At 45.0% G+C, this 21,209-nt stretch overlaps 1 pseudogene; it reads right to left on the reverse strand.

Annotated features, from left to right (window-relative positions):
• Window positions 1–1,139: 1,139 nt before the first annotated feature.
• On the reverse strand, window positions 1,140–1,962 carry LOC145536191 (heterogeneous nuclear ribonucleoprotein A/B pseudogene; annotated as a pseudogene).
• Between the last annotated feature and the right edge of the window lie 19,247 nt (window positions 1,963–21,209).

Genomic DNA, 21,209 nt, shown 5'->3' on the forward strand with positions numbered 1-21,209 from the left:
TCAGGAATGGAGCTCGGCCCCGTTTTGCAGCACAGCGTTCTCTCACTCGAGACTTTCCCCACCCCATCTTTCACCTACATGTGTCTGAGAAGTGCAGGCCTAGTGATAGTGACTCAGGGATGTCACCTCATGAAAAGGGACCAGGTTGACATTCCTTATCAATTCTTTTTTTTTTTTCTTTTTGACAACAGTTTTATTTATTAACTTTTGGCTGGGCTTGGTCTTCATTAGTTCTCATGGGCTTTCTCTAGATGCAGCAAGCAGGGGCTACTCTCTAGTTGTGGTGTGGAGGCTTCTCATAAGGTGGCTTCTAATTGCGGAGCATGGGCCCTAGGACATGCAGGCTGCAGTAGTTGCAGCCCTCAGGCTCAGTCGTTGTAGCACATGGGACTTGTTACTCTGTTGCACGTGAGATCTTCCCAGACAAGGGATCGAACCCGTGTACACTGCATTGGCAGGCCAATTCTTAACCACTGGGCCACCAGGGAAGCCCTCAGCAATTCTTATCCATACAGTACTAACCCCATTTGGCAAATAGAAATAGGTAAACAAGAGAATTCACATCTTTTCTGAAAATACCCCCAAAACGGCCTATAAAAACACAGTGTTCTTTTTTTTTTCTTTTTTTTGGTTTTTAAATTTTTATTTCAAAAGCTTGGATAGCTTCAATATCCAGGTCGTGGCAAAATCAGGACATGTGTAAAATACCTTACAATACATTAGATTCCCAAAAGGTACCAAAAACTACAGTAAAATTAACACTTCCATTATAGGAAATGTATGACACAAATAATATAAAACTAAAAGGTGAAAAAAAGGTGACACTGGTTTTCTAAGGTACAATTTACTCTTTACAACCAGGGTCCACAGGTCCAGGCTGCAGAGCGGCAGCAGGAAGCAGACCCTTCAATCTGGTTCTGGGTAACCCGGTAATAAAAATCAGCCCATAATGCCACTCTGGCCTCTTGAGAAACCACATGCTGCCTAAACAACTAGAGCTCTGGAAATATTAAACAGGAGAACAATTTCCAGGGGGAAAAGTTTAAATAAGATGCACGTGGGACAGGCCATAGCAAGTTTGCCAAATTAAATTTGGTATATAATCGTGTTCACTCGATACCAAAACAAAGCGTGTGGTCAGTCAGGCACTCCTGCTGAAGCCTCAGTATGGCTTGTAGTTATTCTGATGGCCACCGCGTCGCTGGCTCTTCCCGTAATTTGTACTATCCTGACCTCCACTTCCGCCGCTGTCACCACTGCCTCGGTTCCCTCGATTGCAATTCCCACCACCCCCAGAGCCATACTGCTGCTGTTGATACACCTCTTTGGGCTGAGCCACCTTGATTTCACACTTACTTCCACTGATGGTGTGCAACTTTTTCTCCAGAACTTTCTTCACAGGTTCTTCTTCTTTAAAGGTGATGAAAACAAAGCCTCGTCTTTTGTTCGACTTTGGATCCATTGGAAGCTCAATGGCTTCAATCTCCCCAAACTCGCCGAAGTACTCCCTTATCTTCTCCTCAGTGGCTTCAGGATTCAGACCCCTTACAAAAATTTCCTTTACTGGGTCTTTCTTGATGGCCATGGCTTTTTTGGGGTCAATGACACGGCCATCCAGCCTGTGCTCCTTCTGGTCTAGAACCTTCTCTACACTGGCTGCACCTTTGAAGAGGATAAATCCAAACCCTCTTGACCGGCCAGTGTTGGGATCCATTTTTATTGTACAGTCAACGACCTCTCCAAATTTGGTAAAATAATCTTTTAGATCCTTTTTGCTGGTATCCCAGCTCAGGCCACCAACGAACATTGTTCCCGCGTCCTCCTCATTCTGGCTGGCGTTGGTCTGGTCGCCCTCGGCGCCGTTCTGGTTGCTGGCCGGCGACTCGCCTTCAGGGGCAGCCTCATGTCCGTTCTCCGTGGCTCCATCGTCTCCATGGGCTGCTCTTCACCCGCTTCCGACATTCTAGGCCGAGGCACGCGGCTCCTCGAAATTGCCAAAATGTGACACAGGCAAGAAGTGAGCAAGTGCTCTTGGACAAATGGCACCAGTACACTTGCTAGATACAAGAGGGCCACAAACCTCAATGTGTAAAAAAGAAACACATTATCCGCAAAGTGCTGTAAGTCAAGCACAATAAGTGAAATATGCCTGTATACGCAATGGAATACATCCAGCCACAAAAAAGAAATCTTGAATATGCTACAACATGGATGAACCTTGAGGGCATTATGCTAAGTGAAATAAGTCATAAAGATAGATACTGTATGACCTCACTATTACATGGACAACTATGAAAACAATCTGCCAAAAAAAAAAAGGAAAAACTCACACAAAAGAACAGATTGGTGGTTGCCAGAGGTGGGAGAAATGGTCAAGGGGCTCAAAGGTACAAACTTAAGTCACAGGGGGAATGTGTAATGTACAGAGTGGTAACTGCAGTTAATAATATTTGTATTTTCTATTTGAAAGTTGTTAAGCGAGTAGCTATTAAAAGTTCTCATTATAAGAAAAATTTTGGTGTGGTGACGATGTTAACTAGACTTCTTGTGATCATTTCACAGTATATAAGATAACTGAATCACTGTGTTATACACCTGAAACTAATGTATTGCAATTCCATTCATTACAGTCGCTCAGGCATGACCGACTTTTATGACCCATGGACTGCAGCATGCCAGGCTTCCCTGTCTATCACCAACTCCCAAAGTTTCCTCAAACTCAGTCCATTGAGTCGGTGATGCCATCCAACCATTTCATCCTCTGTCGTCTACTTCTCCTCCCTTCAATCTTTCCCATCATCAGGGTCTTTTCCAATGAGTCAGGTCTTCCCTTCAGGTGGCCAAAGTATTGGAGCTTCAGCTTCAACATCAGTCCTTCCAATGAATAATCAGTACTGATTTCCTTAGGATTGACTGGTTTGATCTTCTTGAACCCCAAGGGACTCTCAAGAGTCTTCTCCAACACCACAAAAGGATTAATTCTTCTGCTCTCTGCTGTCTTTATGGTCCAAATCTCACATCCATCCATGACTACTGGAAAAACCATAGATTTGACTAGACGGATCTGTGTTGGCAAAGTAACGACTCTGCTTTTTAATAGGCTGTCTAGGTCGGTCTTAGCTTTTCTTCCAAGGAGCAAGTGTCTTTTCATTTCATGGCTGCAGTCACCATCTGCAGTGATTTTGGAACCCTAGAAAATAATGTATGTCAATTGTACCTCAATAAAAAAAAATTATTATAACTGTGGAAGTGGGGGTCACACGAAAGCCTTTTCCCAGGATGTCTGGCAACTATTACCAAAACCATGACAATTAAACCACACCATCCACTCAGCATCTTAGTTACTGGTGTTTACATTGCATTTAATCATTTGGAAGTTTCCAGACTACAAATTGTGACAGTATAGCCTCCTCTGCTTTCCTGACTCCTCATTTTTGCTCTGTAATTTTAGGATTTAGGATCCTTCCTCTACATGAGTACATAAAGACCAGTGTAATAGAGCTCGTTTTGAAACAAAGTGTTAGTCACTCAGTCGTGTCCAAATCTTTGCAATTCTGTGGACTGTAGCCCACCAGGGTCCTCCGTCCATGGAACTTTTTAGGCGAGAATAGTGGAGTGGGGTGCCATTTCCTCCTCCAGGGCATCTTCCCAACCCAGGGATTGAACCCAGGACTCCTGCATTGCACAAAGATTCTTTAGCTTCTGATCCAACAGGAAAGCCCAATTGAGCTCATTTTCAGTTCAGGTCATTCGCTCAGTTGTGTCCGACTCCTTGCGACCCCATGGACTGCAGCACACCAGGACTCCACGTCCATTTTTGGAGAATTCAAACGGACCACGGTACCTCCCTAACAACAAAATGTACCTCCCTAAACAACCAGAGCCCACAGTGGACTATTGGGCCAGCATTAGGTCTCTATTCCCAGTAGTGGTTACAGAAAGCAAGTCTATTATATTTGCAAAAGAGAAAGGGAAAAGCACATATTAAGTGTTTCTTCTTGGGAGTTCCCTGGTGGTCTAGTGGCTAGGATTCTGATCTTTCACTGCCATGACCCAATTTCAATACCTGGTCAGGGAACTGAGATCATGAAAAGCATGAAGTGTAGACCAAAAAAACCCAAAAAGCCAACAGTACAAAAAATGAATTTCTTCTCATCAGTGGAAATAATCATCTGTAACTATGTGGTGATGGACAATAACTACACTTGTGGTAATCATTTTGTAATGTATGCAAATAACAAATACTATGTTATACACCTGAAACTAATGTATGTCAGTTATACCTCAATTAAAAAAAAACAGAGAAAAGGAAGTCCTTGGGTATTCATGCTGTAGCTTGGAAATAGATGAGAACATTTTCTCGTTTCCCTTGTTTCTTGTGGCTCTTTCGCCCTTCAGATGTCCACTAACAGACCACTATGTAAACCTAGGTGAAGCAAGTCACCAAAATGTCAGGTTTTCTTTCCCTGTGAGCTTCCTTTGCCTGTGTGACAGAGCAGAGGCCTGGGCTTCCCAAGCCCTGGCCAGATCTGACTGTGAGCCCAGCCTCCGGCCTTAGGCTCCCAGCCCTGCTTTCTAGACCCTTCACCTCAGCCCCAACCAGGTCTGCAGCCCAGGTCCATCACAACCCTCACACAGAGTTTCTGCAGCAAAGGTAATGAAAAACCTTTCCTGATTTTTCCTCCTATCAATGCTTCTTTGATACAACTTAAGGTTTTCTATGGTCTCAGGTATTCACCTCTTGATCCCATGACCTAGAAATAAGTCATCATTGCTGCTGCTGCTGCTGCTGCTGCTGCTGCTAAGTCGCTTTAGTCGTGGCCAACTCTGTGCGACCCCACAGATGGAAGCACACCAGGCTCCCCTGTCCCTGGGATTCTCCAGGCAAGAACACTGGAGTGGGTTGCCATTTCCTTCTCCAATGCGTGAAAGTGAAAAGTGAAAGTGAGGTCGCTCAGTCATGTCCGACTCTCAGCGACCCCATGGACTGCAGCCTACCAGGCTCCGCCATCCATGGGATTTTCCAGGCAAGAGACTGGAGTGGGGTGCCATTGCCTTCTCTGAAGTCATCACTAGAGGAAATGAAAAAGTACTTCAGATTAACACAGGTCCAAATCTACCCTGAATTGACAGCAACTGCACCATCACCAAACAAATTTCACAAAACCCACTTGTTCCTAAATTGTACCACAAAAAGTGGTTTAAAAAAATCCTTAGATTAGAAATTCCTCAAGAGAATATTCACTTATGCCTTTGATAGTTTCATAACATTGAATCTGTGTGATATCTTCAAGGCATATTTTGACTATATATTAAAATTCTCTTTTTTTACCCTTCTTCGGTCACTGGAGTTTTGTCCGTAATTGTTCATTTTTGGTTTTGTTTTTATTGACAAGTTTAGGGCTGCCGCTCCCTACCTTGCATTACCACATGCTGAAAAACAACAGCAGGACATGGACTTGAAGGTTTCAACCCCATTCATCTGAGTGCAACTAAGCATGCTAGTTACTCCTATAGTGTGTTCTCTGAACCAATTACTCCCTTGTACCAGCGCTGAAGCAGTCACAAAACCATGCATTTTACCTCAGAGAATATGCTTGGTTTTGAATATTTGAAATAGTACAATTGAACCCTCTTATAACCCAGCTCCTCAGTGCATTAAGTACTTTCAGGTCATATTGAGTCCCAATATGAACTCAGAAGATAGAAGTATTGCTTTTAGGAGGGCTAACTTCCTCCCTAAAGGATATTTGTGTGAGGAGGACCTGAACTTTATTGGAAGAGACTGTATCTATATATATATATTCAGATAGATAGGTTACCACAGGTGTAGGAAAAGTGGCTCTGTTTTTTTTTCTTTGGGAACTATGTTCTCACTGCTAAAGGGCTATTTCCGTAAGCTTGAATTTACGGATCCCCTTTACTACTCCTTAGGGGCTTCCCTGGTGGCTCAGCTGGTAAAGAATCCGCTTGCAATGCAGGAGACCTGGGTTCGATCCCTGGGTGGGGAAGATCCCCTAGAGAAGGGAACGGCTACCCAGTCCAGTATTCTGGCCTGGAGAATTCTATGGACTGTATAGGCCACAGGGTGTCAAAGAGTCAGACAGGACTGAGTGACTGTCACTTTCACTTTCAGAGTCCGGAAAGTTCCAGTCTTATTTTCCAATCATGGAAATCGCCATAAGCACAAATCAATGTGAGAATGTCCAGGACAAAAGTTTCCACGCCCGGAAGCAGGTTTTAGGATGGCTGATCTGAGAAATTTTTTTCAGGTCTACTCACGTGCACCCTGACTGCAGTCTCATCCATGTGCCTTGCAGGCTCCTTCCTTAGAGACTGAAATCAAAATGTTCAGTATTTGGAGATGTGGATGAAATTAAATATACGGATGTTATTTCCTGCTTGATTTTAAAATTTCCAAGAGAGTGCCAGAAAAACATCTACTTCTGCTTCATTGACTTTGCCAAAGCCTTTGACTGTGTGGATCACGATAAACTGTGGAAAATTCTGAAAAAGATAGGAATACCAGACCACCTGACCTGCCTCTTGAGAAACCTGTATGCAGGTCAGGAAGCAACAGTTAGAACTGGACGTGGAACAACAGACTGGTTCTAAATAGGAAAAGGAGTAGGTCAAGGCTGTATATTGTCACCCTGCTTATTTAACTTATATGCAGAGGACATCATGAGAAACGCTGGGCTGGAGGAAGCACCAGCTGGAATCAAGATTGCCGGGAGAAATATCAATAACCTCAGAAATGCAGATGACAGCACCCTTATGGCAGAAAGCGAAGAAGAACTAAAGAGCCTCTTGAGGAAAGTGAAAGAGAAGAGTGAAAAAGTTGGCTTCAAGCTCAGCATTCAGAAAACTAAGATCATCCGGTCCCATTACTTCATGGCAGATAGATGGGGAAACAGTGAAAACAGTGGCTGACTTGATTTTTCTGGGCTCCAAAATCACTCCAGATGGTGACTGCAGCCATGAAATTAAAAGACGCTTACTCCTTGGAAGGAAAGTTATGACCAACCTAAATAGCATATTAAAAAGCAGAGACATTACTTTGCCAACAAAGGTCCGTCTAGTCAAGGCTATGGTTTTTCCAGTGGTCATGGATGGATGTGAGAGCTGGACTATAAAGAAAGCTGAGCGCCGAAGAATTGATGCTTTTGAACTGTGGTGTTGGAGAAGACTCTTGAGAGTCCCTTGGACTGCAAGGAGATCCAATCAGTACATCCTAAAGGAGATCAGTCCTGGATGTTCGTTGGAAGGACTGAGGTTGAAGCTGAAACTCCAATGCTTTGGCCCCTTGATGCAAAGGGCTGACTCATTTGAAAAGACCCTGATGCTGGGAAAGATTGAGGGCAGGAGAAGAAGGGGACGACAGAGGATGAGATGGTTGGATGGCATCATCGACTCGATGGACATGGGTTTGGGTGGATGTAGGGAGTTGGTGATGGAGAGGGAGGCCTGGCGTGCTGCAGTTCATGGGGTCGCAAAGAGTTGGACATGACTGAGCGACTGAACTGAACTGATCCCCTTCATGCCCCCTACCCTAGTACACATTTCTGCAATACACAGCTCTAGGCTTGCTTTAGGGGGTGGTATTCCCTCCTGTACAAAACGTTATTGTGGCATCAAAAAAAAATCAGTAATCAAGACAAAAATATTTTAATGCAGTATTTAACAAATATCAAAATTAGTGCAAAAATAGCACATGATGAAAATATTATTAAAATTTAAACATAGGTAATTGTGACCCTGCACTTGCTCCACTGTACCTCATGCCCAGTTCCAACAAAACACTATTAACAAACCAGGTCAGTGGCCAAAGTTTCTCTCCTTGATGGATTTAAATACGGCAGGATGCCCAGCAGGTACCGCCTCCACCACAGAGTCCTGAGGGAGGTGTCCCTGTTAGCCTTGGGCCATCCAGGTGGATTTTGTCTCTGAAGAGGGACTGCAGAAGAGAACCAGAGGAACCCAGAGCCAACCGAGCCCCCTGGAGAACTAGGCAGCTCCAGGGTTAGCCTTGTACTTGGGAACCAGGTGAGGTATCTGGTGCCCTGGAAAAGGCTCTCCATCCATGGGCTCAAAGGGTGAATGTGATGCGGTGGAGGCGCCTCTGCAGGTTCCTGTGTTTCCCCACCCCCACCCCCTCATCTCTGGGCCCCAGGCGGTCAGCTCCAGCTGCTGCTGCTGCTTCCGCCTGGGCTCCTGGCCGCCTCCTCGTCCTCCCCCAGCCCCACTTCAGACCGCACTTAGCCCTCTTCTCCTCCTACTACCATCGCTGAGACCACGGGAGGCTTCATATCTGGAAAAGGAGAAAGGCCGAGAGAGAGGCTATAGGGAGACGGAGGGCCGTGACTGTGCAGCAGCTGAGTCCGGCCCACCGGCCTCTCCCAGGGAAAGGGCGTTTCCTGGGCTTCGCCAAAGCACCTGACCCGGCCCGGGCTCTGACCATGCGGTTCTTCGCCATCTTCCAGGCTGCAATAGCATCACCCAGGCTGCGCCCCCCCACCCCACCTGCCCCCAGCGGAGGCTCCAGTCTTGAGTGCTGTGAATGAATCGGCCTCTGTGCCGGGATCTGTGCAGATGTCCCAGTCTGGGATAGATCAGAGGCTAACCGCCGGGTGGTCCGTACCTCTTTTGGGCACCTGGTCCGGGTTAAAGCTTGTGTTGCTGGTCCAATGTGTACCTGCTCTTGCTTAGGTGTCCTCCCTCCTCGACCCCCCTCCCTCCCTCGACCCTCCTCCCTCCCGTCCTGCCCCTTGACCGAGGTAGGTGGGATCCTCTGGGGGCACTTGAGGCCAGGGCATGGCCATAAGCTGGAGGCCTGCCAACTTGGGGTGGGGAGGGGCAGGGAAACGAGCCCTCACTGGCCCCTGGAGCCAGAGCCCTGGAGAAACATTAGGAGAACATCTCTCCAGGGATGCAGGCTCCTAGCCCACAGTTCCTCCAGAGCGAGAGATGCAAAGATGGGGCTGGAAAAACCCACAGCCCAGTGGTCCGCCTTGTCCTGTGGGCTCTGAGTATGTCTCCACCCCCCACGCCCCTCCACCACGCCAACTCTGTAACTAATGGATGGGGCTCTGGTTCTGTTTCATTCACCCGCAAACTCCATGAATGGGGCTAGTGATTCAAATGCAATGATTAGCTAGGGGGCTGCTTGCTCTGGCCCTCGGGGGCTCTATCTGCAGGGCACACAGTGTGCTCAGAAGCCGGCTGTACGAAACCCAACCCGCCCCAGGCGAAAGCAACAAGTACTACAGATTTGCGCTAACCCACGTCAGAGTGCAGGCGGAGACCCCGGCCAGTGCTTGGTGCTCTCCTGAAAGCTTACGGTGAAAGTGGACCTTCCTTCAGGGCCCTTCCTTCAACTTTGCAGGTAACTGTGGAGCTCTGCATACAGGGCTGGACTCAGCTCCCCACCGCTGGCTGCAGGCACCCTACAACACTTGCGCCTGTGTTCTAGATCAGGAAGACTTTGTTTCCATCTTCCCCATTGCTGCCCTTCTCTCCTGCACTTCTGTTCCTTCCTTCCCCTCCCCCTCCACCCCTCACCAACCCACCCTTCCCCTCCCCTCCCTCTCTGTCTCTCCTCTAACTTCCTGAATTCTATTTCTGCAGTGAGAAGAGCCAAATGAAAGCCAGGCCAGGCTGAGGGTTTTATGCTTGTTCAAGACATATTTACAGGTGTCTTGGGGCATGGGAATATCCTGAATATTAAGAATAGCTTCTAACCATGAGTCCCATGCTTGACGGCATACTTGATTTATCCTGTTTCTTCATCATAATCATCATCCCCCTTTTAAAAGAAATCAAACCAGAGTGTAATTGTTCAGTGTCACTCACCGACAGGCTCTGTGCTGCCCTGAACCACTCACTGCATTTTCACACGTGGCCCCTCTTCTACCACTGGGTTGGAATAGAGAAGGAGGAGCAGGGAGACAGAGGTGGGGCTGCTCTATTAGCCAACCTGCCTTTGAGGGGCACGGGCATTTGAACAGACAGCTACTTAGGTACCTTTATCCTGGAGGACATTAATCATTTTTATCATTAATTAATTGTGTTGATAAATTCTTTAAACCTTTCTTTCTCTCTTTTATTCCCACGCCCCATGGCATGTGGGATTTTGGTTTCCCCCACCAGGGATTGAACCGGTGTTCCCTGCAGTGGAAGCACAGAGTCTTAACACCTGGACTGCCAAGGAAGTCCCTCAAGAATCTCATTCTTAATGACACTTCAGTGCAGGTGTGGAAAAGAGGTGACATGTGTGTGCCCATCACTAATGTGCTCTTTGGAAGCTTGTATTTAGGAGGAGTAGTTCCTTACATCGTGGGCAGTAACACTTTGGCATTGAAGATTTCCAATAAAACTTTACAGATGACCACATCACACTGCTTTATATTCACCACTTCAGTCACTTTCTCTTTATTCATTTATTCATGAGGGTCTGTGAGAAGGGAGATGTTTATCCTCTGATGATTCCCAATGAGGACAGGATGGTTTCCTGTGAAAATGACATCTGTCCTGCGCGTTTTTGAACCTGTGAGCATCAGTAAGCCTATGTTGGCTCTGGTATACAGGCCCTGTGCTGGGCGGTGTGGGAATGTCACAATACGCAACCCAGCCATTGTGCTGTGGGTTCTCAGCGTCTCCAGAGTCAGATCAGCGCCCACCAGAGAAAGAAGCCACTGATTACGGAGGCGCGTTGCAGAGCCCCACCATCTCCTCACTCTGTGACCCCGGGCAAGTTGGCTGACCTCTCTCTGTGCCTCAACTGTCAGGTCTATAGAATGGATCTAACGATGGCACCTGCCTTTCGGTATTGTGAGGTGTAAATGGAGTAAAAAAGGTAAGGCCCGTGGTGAGCACTCAACCAGCATCAGCTGATGCTGGAGTCAAGGGATGAAGAGTGTGGTCAGTCTGTATCCTCGTCCACACTGACACTGAAGATGTCAGGTGAGGAGTTATTGGCAAGAACAGAAGAATTTATATGTTGAAACCACATAGAACAGTGCCTGGCACAGTAGATAAGGGCTTGATCCATGTGAGTTATTGGTGTTATTTGTATTGCTATTGCTATTATTTATATTGTTACTTTCATGTTATTGATGAAATCTGCTTCTAATTCAGAGACTCTGACCTAAGTCATTAGCTGGGCGTGAGAGCTGAACCTGGAAAGAGGGGATGGTTAGGAATCCAATAGAGTACAGAGTTCAAGCAGAAAAGACGTGCGCCAAGGGCCTAGGCTAGGAGCATGCAGGTATGTCCAGGAGACGGAGGAATGTCAGGGATCCATAGACAGTGCATGTTGGAAGGGAATCTGGGGCATCATAGGACATTATTTTGAAAGGGAGGAAATCAAGATGTGGCAAAAACTGTGCAAAACTGTTTTTATTCTATATGTAAGGGGGAACTAGGCTTCTGAGGTGGCTCCATGGTAAAGAATCGGCCTGCCAAGCAGGAGCCATGAGTCTGAACCCTGGGTTGGGAAGATCCCCTAGGGAAGGAAATGGCAACCCATTCTAGTCTTCTTGCCTGGAGAATCCCATGAACAGAGGAGCCTGGCAGGTTATGGTCCACGGGAACGCAAAGAGTCAGACATGACTGAGCAACTGAACAACAGGGTGGAACCAGGAGCTATTTCCAGCAAACAAGTTACATAAGCCCATTAATATTTTGAGAAAGTAACACAGGCTGCAGGAAGTAGGAAAGGAGAGATGGAGAAGCTACAGTTAGGCATCAAGTATGAGTTTGTGGTTAAAGTAAGCCAGATGAGGGCCTGGGGATGGGAATGGGAAAAGGGAAGAATCAGAGAACTCAGGGATTTGGAGATAATTTGGGGGAAGAGTGTTGAATGGCTCTGAAGTTTTGAGCAAGATGACCGGAGGGTGGTGATGTCATTATGCAATTTAGGGAACACTGCCTGTGGTGGTAAACCAACAGTGAGCGTTACACACCTAGAATCTGAGATTCATGGGCAACTCAATGAACTTTTAGAAACAATCCTGGCATTCAGGATAGACAGCAGAGATAAAGGCATAGATACGTATGGACAAATCATGACAGTGAAGGGACGATGGTGGAATCCACAAGGGTAGAGGAGATCATAAAGGGAAAAGTGAGCATTCAAGAGTGCTAAGGACTGGGCTTTGGGTGACAACTGAACCTTGAAGAGTGGGGAGAAGAAAAGTCAGCAAACAAGGCAGACAAGGAGCAGCTGGAGAAAGACACTAAAACGCCAAAGAGAGCAGCTCACGGAAACCAAGAGAGGAGAGAAGTTCAAGAAAGAGAAAGTAGCCAACTGTGGAGAGACATACGCAGAAATAAAGGAGGCTGAGACCTGAATGTGCTGTTTGGTAAGTCCTCACTGAACTAAAAAAGCCTTTTGTAAGGCAGGAGTCCTCTTCAAGGGATTGTAGAGAAAATGAGAGGAAGAAAAATAAGTTGGCACTAAAAGCAGAGTACAGTTTAAAAGAGTTTGACATAAAAAAGAAAGGAGGCTTCCCTGGCGGTTCAGGGGTTAAGAATCTGCCTTGCAGGGCTTCCCAGGTGGCTCAGTGGTAAAGAATCTGCCTGCCAGTGCAGGAGACACAGGTTGGATCCCTGGTACAGGAAGTTCCCACATGCCATGGAGCAGATAATCTCGTGTGCCACAACTATTGAGCTTGTGCTCGAAATCCTAGGAAGCACAACTGCTGAGCCCACAAGCTGCAACTATTGAAGTGCAAACACCCTAGAGCCCGTGCTCACAGCAAGAGAAGCCACTGCAATGAGAAGCCCATGCAGTACAACTAGAGAGTAGCCCCCACTCACCACAACCAGAGAAAGCTCACACGTAGCAACAAAGACCCAGCACAGTCAAAAATTAATAAATAAATATTTTTTTAAAAAGAAAGCAAGGGTGGGACTTCTCTGATGGTGCAATGGCTAAGACTCTGTACTCTCACTACACGGGACCTGGGTTCAATCCCTGGTCAGGGAGCTAAGATCCCACCTGCCACAACAAAGACCCAGTACAGCCAAATAAAGAAATAAAATATTAAAAAAGTAATAATCAACAATTAACACTAAAAAAAGAAAGCAAGGGTAATAGAGCTTTAGTTAATTGTCATGTACAAATCTTTTTCTTTTTTGACAAATCAAAAATTCTTTCATCAGCCGCAGTAGTCAAACCACCATGGTATTGGTACAGAAACAGACATATAGATCAAAGGAACAGAATAGAGACCCCCAAAATCAACCCACGCTCCTACTGTCAATTAATCCATGACAAAAAGGGCAAAACTATACGATGGATAAGACGGTCTCTTCAGCAAGCAGTGCTGGGAAAACTGGATGCTACACATGAAAGAGTGAAATTAGCTCATTTCTTCACACCATACACAAAAATAAACTCAAAATGGTTTAAAAACTTAAATGTAAAACAAGACACTGTTCAACTCTTAGAAAAAACATAGGCAAAACATTCTGTGACATAAATCATAGTAACATTTTCTTTGATCAATCACCCAAGGCAAAAGAAAGATCAATCAAAGCAAAAGTAAACAAGTGGGACCTAATCAAACTGAAAAGCTTATTATTCACAGCAAAGGAAACCATCAACAAAACTAAAAGAAAACCTACTGAATAGGAGAAAATATTTTCAAAGGATGCAACTGACAAGGGGTTAATATCCAAACTATAGAGAATTGCCTGGCAGTACAGTGGTTAGCACTCCTCACTCACTGCTGAGGGCCCGAGTTCCTTTTTTTTTTTTTTTTTTTAATTTTTTTTGTATTGTAGTATAGTTGGTTAACAATGTTGTATTTGTCTCAGGTGTACAGCAAAGTGATTCAGTTATACATACACATGTATCTTTTTTTTTTTCAAAAATTTTCCCATTTAGATTATTACAGAATATTCAGCAAGACTTTTCTGGTGGCTCAGTGGTAAAGAATCTGCCTGCAATGCAGGAGATGCAGGTTCAATCCCTGGGTCAGGAAGATCCCCTCGAGAAGTGCATGGAAACCTACTCCAGTATTCTTGCCTGGAGAATCCCATGGACAGAGGGGCTTGGTGGGCTATAGTCCATAGGGTTGCAGAGTCCAACACAACTGAAGTGACTGAGCATGCACTTACGTTGAGCAGAGTTCCCTGCGCTATACAGTAGGTCCTTGCTGGGTATCTATTTTATTTTATTTTTAATTAATTTATTTATTTTAGTTGGGGGCTAATTACTTTACAATACTGTAGTGGTTTTTGCCATACATTGACATGAATCAGCCATGGGTGTACATGTGTTCCCCGTCCTGAACCCCCCTCCCACCTCCCTCCCCATCCCATCCCTCAGGGTCACCTTAGTGTACCAGCCCCGAGCACCCTGTCTCATGCATCGATCCTGGACTGGCGATCTGTTTCACATATGATAATATACATGTTTCAATGCTATTCTCTCAAATCACCCCACCCTCGCCTCATCCCAGAGAGAGCCCAGGTTCTATCCCTAATTTGGAACTAAGATCCCACAAGCCATGCAGCATGGCCCCAAAAACACTGCAGAAAAAATTAAAGATTAAATTTAAAAAGTAAACCTAAGAAATCTAAAATACACAACCAGCTCATACAACTCAATGCAGGAAAGATAAGCAACCTAATCAAAAAATGGGCAGAAGACCTAAATAGATATTCTCTAAAGCAGACATACAGAGAGCCAAGAGGCACATGAAAAGATGACCAACATGGCTAATCATCAGAGAAATGCAAATCAAAACCACAGTGAGGTAACACCTCACACAGGTCAGAATGGCTATCATCAAAAAGTCTACAAACAAATGTTAGACAGGGTGTGCAGAAAAAGAAACCCTCCTATACTGTTGGTGGGAATGTAAATTGGTGCAGGCACTATGGAAAATGGTATGGAGGTTCTTCAAATAATTAAAAATAGAATTACTATTTGATCCAGCAATTCCATTCTTGGATCCAGAAAAAAAAATGAAAACTCTAATTTTCAAAGACATATTCACCTTAATGTTTATAACAGCCAAGTGCTCATCAGCAGAAGATTGGCTGAAAATAATCTGAGATACACACACACACACACACACACACACACACACACACACACACACACACAATCGGCTTCCCTGGTGGCTCAGTGATAAAAAATCCACCTGCCAACCAGGAGACTCGGGTTCAATCCCTGGGTCAGGAAGATCCCCTGGAGAAGGAATTGGCAACCCACTCCAGTACTCTTGACTGGAGAATTCCATGGACAGAGGAGCCTGGAGGTCTATAGTCCATGGGATGGCAAAGAGTTGGAAATGACTTAGCGATTAAACAACAAAACAAAACACGGTTGTCGGGTTTGATCAGAGAAGCAGAGTGAAAGTCCACGAGGGATATATTATAGAGATTAGATCTCATGCACTGGTGGGAGCGGAGATGAAGTCTATGAAAGGCTATCGCCTTCACAAATGATGGTGGCCTGAAGTCACTGAAGACAGTCAAGGCCAACAGCTGGGCAGACAGGTGCATATGAAGTGGGGGAGAGCAAAGACCAAGTGGAAGCTGCAAGGATTCCCTTGAACCCACAAGGACAAAGTAAAACCCGTGAAGACATAAAATCCTGTACATCTGCCTCTTACTGTCTCCAATCGAGAGAAGGAACTGGCATCCTGTGCCACAGAGCTGCTCGTGAACACGGCCCAGGTCCTGGAGCTGTTGCAGGAGATCGCCGTGCGGGCTGGAGTTGCTGCGGGCCCCTCTGCTGGCCCACGCCCACAAGGGGTGCCGGGGAGTCGGTGCCAATGCATACAAGTGGCAATCGCACCTGCTCTTACACCAAACTTCGGAACATGATGGCCGTGGCCTCACTCCCACCTGCCAAACCTTGCCCCAGCTTTTCTTCCGGCCAATCTTCACTCAGGACAGGGAAGGCAATCCCAGGAAACAAAGCTCGAGCCTAGCTCAGTTGACAACGCCACGACAACAAGCGGAGACAGACACCACGGTAGAGTGGACCTGGTCATTTCTGGAGGGAAGGATGACACACCATGGCAAAAGACACACAGGGGGTCATTCCGGGCCTCAGTTACAGACAAGGATGTCCCAGCATTCGGTGCTCAGATTCCACAAAAGCTGTGTCCGCAAAGGACTCACGTAACCACCACGTTTATGCCGCCCATCCTGTTGAGTGTCTCTGTCCACAATGCTCGGTGGAACAGAAGAGGAAGCTACCGTAAGTGAGCATGGAGCTGCTGGCAGCATTTCAGAAAACTGGTCACCATGACATCTGGTCACTGACCGCGGACTTCTGAGCTAGGCCACCAACCTCCGGACGTTCCACCCAGCTTCTCAAAGAGGGTGAGTGTTCCTAGGGAGATACCCGAAAAAATGAAAAGACGAATTTGGAAAGATACATGCACCACAGCATTCACTGCAGTACTATTCACAATACCCAAGATACGCAAGCTGCCCAAGCGCCCATCAGCAGAGGGATGCGGAAAGAAGATGAGGTGTGTATATACAGACACACAGTGGAATATACTCAGCCGTAAAACGAAGGAGATCCTGCCATTTGCAACAACATGGACGGACGTGGAGAGTATTATGCTTAGTGAAGTAAGTCAGAGAAAGACAAACACTGTATGATATCACTTGTATGTGGAACGTAAAAATAAAACAAGCTAGTGACTATGACCCTAAAAAAGAAACTAAACTCACTGATATAGAGAACAAACTAGTGATTCCCAGTGGGGAGACAAAGTGGGGAAGGACAAGATAGGAGTAAGGGATTGATAGGTACAAACTACTTTGTATAAAATAAACCAGCTACAAGGACATATTGTACAGCACGTGGAATATAGCCAGTATTTCATAATAACTATAAATGGACTATAACATTTAAAAATTCTGAATCACTATGTTGTACCCCTGAACCTTACATAATATTGTACATCAACTATAACTCAATTAAAAACAGGGAAATACAAACAAAATCAACCAATAAAACAGAGTGAGTGTTTCCTTATTTTTCATGATCCTTGGACAAATAAGGGTGACACTATATAGGCTTTGGTAAGAAGAGTGACTAGTTTCCAAAGCTTTAGGTGGGAATATGAAGCTGAAATCTGTTCCGGTGTGACTCTTGGATATCTTCCAAGATTAAAAAGCAAAGTTTGAGAGGCAGCAACTTCTGATTCTGTGCTCTCTCCCACATCTATTAGGAATAAGAAACAGTGGGCCCGTGGATACAAGAGAAAATCACAGGAGAACAGCTTGAAGATACGGGGAAGTTGCAAAGTTGATAGCGCAGATATTCTGCTGATTTTATGGGATAAGATGGGCTTGGAGCATTTTCCAAATGAGGAAGAATCAGAAGTGGCTTTATTCATCACAAAATAGTTGATTTTTACATAGAACATCCAACGAAAAGCTCTGCTTTCCTGGTTTGACTGGCAGAAAGCTATATAAGCAGAGTATGGTAAATAGCTCCATAGCCCACACTTCATTACTTCATTTAAACTTATTACTTATCCTCTGGATAAACAAAGTTAGAAATAGAAAATATTAATTCAGCTTCTAAAGTTGTACACCTAAGAACTTCGTCAGGAAATTCTGATTACTCTCTTTTAAAGAGTAATAGAAACTATGGGAGTTATTTTGAAGAATCAGTTTTCTTCAGGGGTCATGGTGCTATTAACAACAATAGTAACAACAATAATGGCTACACTGATTTAGGACTTGCTACGTGCCAGGCACTGACCAATTATTTTACATGTATTATCTCATTTAATCCTCCCCCATACCTGTAAACAATCAGTAGCCTGATTGCTTCCACTTAAAGATGAGGAAATTGGAGCCTAGAAAGGTTGTGATTTGTGTAAAGACACACAGCAAGCTCCAGAGCCAGAGTCCAAACCCAGTTGCCCTATGTTCCTACAAAAATTCACACTGGGGACTTTCCTGGTGGTCCAGTGGCTAAGATTCCGAGTTGCCAGTGCAGGGGTCCCGGGTTCAATCCCTGGTCAGGGAACTAGATCCCACATGCCACACCTAAGAGTTCACATGCAGCAACTAAGACCCAGCGCAGCCAAATTAATTAATTAAAATAGTCTTTAAACTTGACATATAAAAAAAAATTGACACTGATCAAGGGGTAGGCATTACTTTGGCAAAAGATGTATAAACAGGAATGTTGAGTGCAGCATCTTTTAAAAGAGTTTAACAGTTGAAAAAAGCTTGTTTATCATAAGGAACTGATTAAATTAATGAAGGCCCCTCCATCCAACAGGTTTATGCATCTGGTAGGAGCTATATGGCAAAGAATTATGGATAATATGATGCAATTTTAGTTGAGACAGCATTTTACCAGTATTTACATATACAAATATGTATATTTGTATACAGGGGCCGGGGGCTGGGGGCAGCGGCAGCCGACAGGGGCTAGGCCGGGCTGGGGGCTGGGGGCCGGCGGCGGCGAGAGGAATTACCCAAGGCCCAAGGTAAGAGAAACCCAAGTAAGACGGTAAGTGTTGCGAGAGGGCATCAGAGGGCAGACACAGTGAAACTAGAATTACAGAAAACTAGCTAATGTGATCACTCGGACCACAGCCTTGTCTATCTCAATGAAACTAAGCCATGCCGTGTGGGGCCACCCAAGACGGATGGGTCACGGTGGAGAGGTCTGACAGAATGTGGTCCACTGGAGAAGGGCATGGCAAACCACTTCAGTATTCTTGCCTTGAGAACCCCATGAACAGTATGAAAAGGCAAAAAGATAGGACACTGAAAGATGAACTCCCCAGGTCGGTAGGTGCCCAATATACTAATGGAGATCAGTGGAGAAATAACTCCAGAAAGAATGATGGGATGGAGCCAAAGCAAAAACGATACCCAACTGTAGATGTGACTGGTGATAGACGCAAAGTCCGATGCTGTAAAGAGCAATATTGCATAGGAACCTGGAATGTTAGGTCCATGAATCAAGGCAAATTGGAAGTGGTCAAACAGGAGATGGCAAGAGTGAACGTCGACATTCTAGGAATCAGTGAACTAAGATGGACTGGAATGGGTGAATTTAACTCAGATGACCATTATATCTACTACTGTGGGCAAGAATCCCTTAGAAGAAATGGAGTAGCCATCATGGTCAACAAAAGAGTCCGAAATGCAGTACTTGGATGCAATCTCAAAAACGATAGAATGATCTCTGTTCGTTTCCAAGGCAAACCATTCAATATCACGGTAATCCAAGTCTATGCCCCAACCAGTAATGCCGAAGAAGCTGAAGTTGAACGATTCTATGAAGACCTACAAGACCTTTTAGAACTAACACCCAAAAAAGATGTCCTTTTCATTATAGGGGACTGGAATGCAAAAGTAGGAAGTCAAGAAACACCTGGCGTAACAGGCAAGTTTGGCCTTGGAGTACAGAATGAAGCAGGGCAAAGGCTAATAGAGTTTTGCCACGAGAACGCACTGGTCATAGCAAACACCCTACTCCAACAACACAAGAAAAGACTCTACACGTGGACATCACCAGATGGTCAACACCGAAATCAGATTGATTATATTCTTTGCAGCCAAAGATGGAGAAGCTCTATACAGTCAGCAAAAACAAGACCGGGAGCAGACTGTGGCTCGGATCATGAACTGCTTATTGCAAAATTCAGACTTAAATTGAAGAAAGTAGGGGAAACCACTAGACCATTCAGGAATGACCTAGATCAAATCCATTATGAGTATACAGTGGAAGTGACAAATAGATTTAAGGGACTAGAACTGATAGACAGAGTGCCTGATGAAATATGGACAGAGGTTCGTGACACTGTACAGGAGACAGGGATCAAGAAAATCCCCATGGAAAAGAAATGCAAAAAAGCAAAATGGCTGTTTGAGGAGGCCTCACAGATAGCTTGGAAGAGAAGAGAAGCAAAAAGCAAAGGAGAAAAAGGAAGATATTCCCATCTGAATGCAGAGTTCCAAAGAATAGCAAGGAGAGATAAGAAAGCCTTCCTCAGCGATCAATGCAAAGAAATGGAGGAAAAAAACAGATTGAGAAAGACTAGAGATCTCTTCAAGAAAATTAGAGATACCAAAGGAACATTTCATGCAAAGATAGGCTCGATAAAGGACAGAAATGGTATGGACCTAACAGAAGCAAAAGATATTAAGAAGAGGTGGCAAGAATACGTAGAAGAACTGTACAAAAAAGATCTTCACGACCCAGATAATCACGATGGTGTGATCACTCACCTAGAGCCAGACATCCTGGAATGTGAAGTCAAGTGGGCCTTAGAAAGCATCACTATGAACAAAGCTAGTGGAGGTGATGGAATTCCAGTTGAGCTATTTCAAATCCTCAAGGGTGATGCTGTGAAAGTGCTGCACTCGATATGCCAGCAAATTTGGAAAACTCAGCAGTGGCCACAGGACAGGAAGAGGTCAGTCTTCATTCCAATCCCAAAGAAAGGCAATGCCAAAGAATGCTCAAACTACCGCACAATTGCACTCATCTCACATGCTAGTAAAGTAATGCTCAAAATTCTCCAAGCCAGGCTTCAGCAATACATGAACCGTGAACTTCCAGATGTTCGAGTTGGTTTTAGAAAAGGCAGAGGAACCAGAGATCAAATTGCCAATATCCGCTGGATCATCGAAAAAGCAAGAGAGTTCCAGAAAAACATCTATTTCTGCTTTATTGACTATGCCAAAGCCTTTGACTGTGTGGATCACAATAAACTGTGGAAAATTCTGAAAGAGATGGGAATACCAGATCATCTGACCTGTCTCTTGAGAAACCTGTATGCAGGTCAGGAAGCAACAGTTAGAACTGGACATGGAACAACAGACTGGTTCCAAATAGGAAAAGGAGTCCGTCAAGGCTGTATATTGTCACCCTGCTTATTTAACTTATATGCAGAGTACATCATGAGAAACGCTGGGCTGGAAGAAACACAAGCTGGAATCAAGATTGCCGGGAGAAATATCAATAACCTCAGATATGCAGATGACACCACCCTTATGGCAGAAAGTGAAGAAGAACTAAAGAGCCTCTTGATGAAGGTGAAAGAGGAGAGTGAAAAGGTTGGCTTAAAGCTCAACGTTCAGAAAACTAAGATCATGGCATCTGGTCCCATCACTTCATGGGAAATAGATGGGGAAACAGTGGAAACAGTGTCAGACTTTATTTATTGGGGCTCCAAAATCACTGCTGATGGTGA

This window comes from Giraffa tippelskirchi, chromosome X (assembly GCF_054371585.1).
Source record: "Giraffa tippelskirchi isolate mGirTip1 chromosome X, T2T-mGirTip1v1.2.pri, whole genome shotgun sequence".
Taxonomy (NCBI): Eukaryota; Metazoa; Chordata; class Mammalia; order Artiodactyla; family Giraffidae; genus Giraffa; species Giraffa tippelskirchi.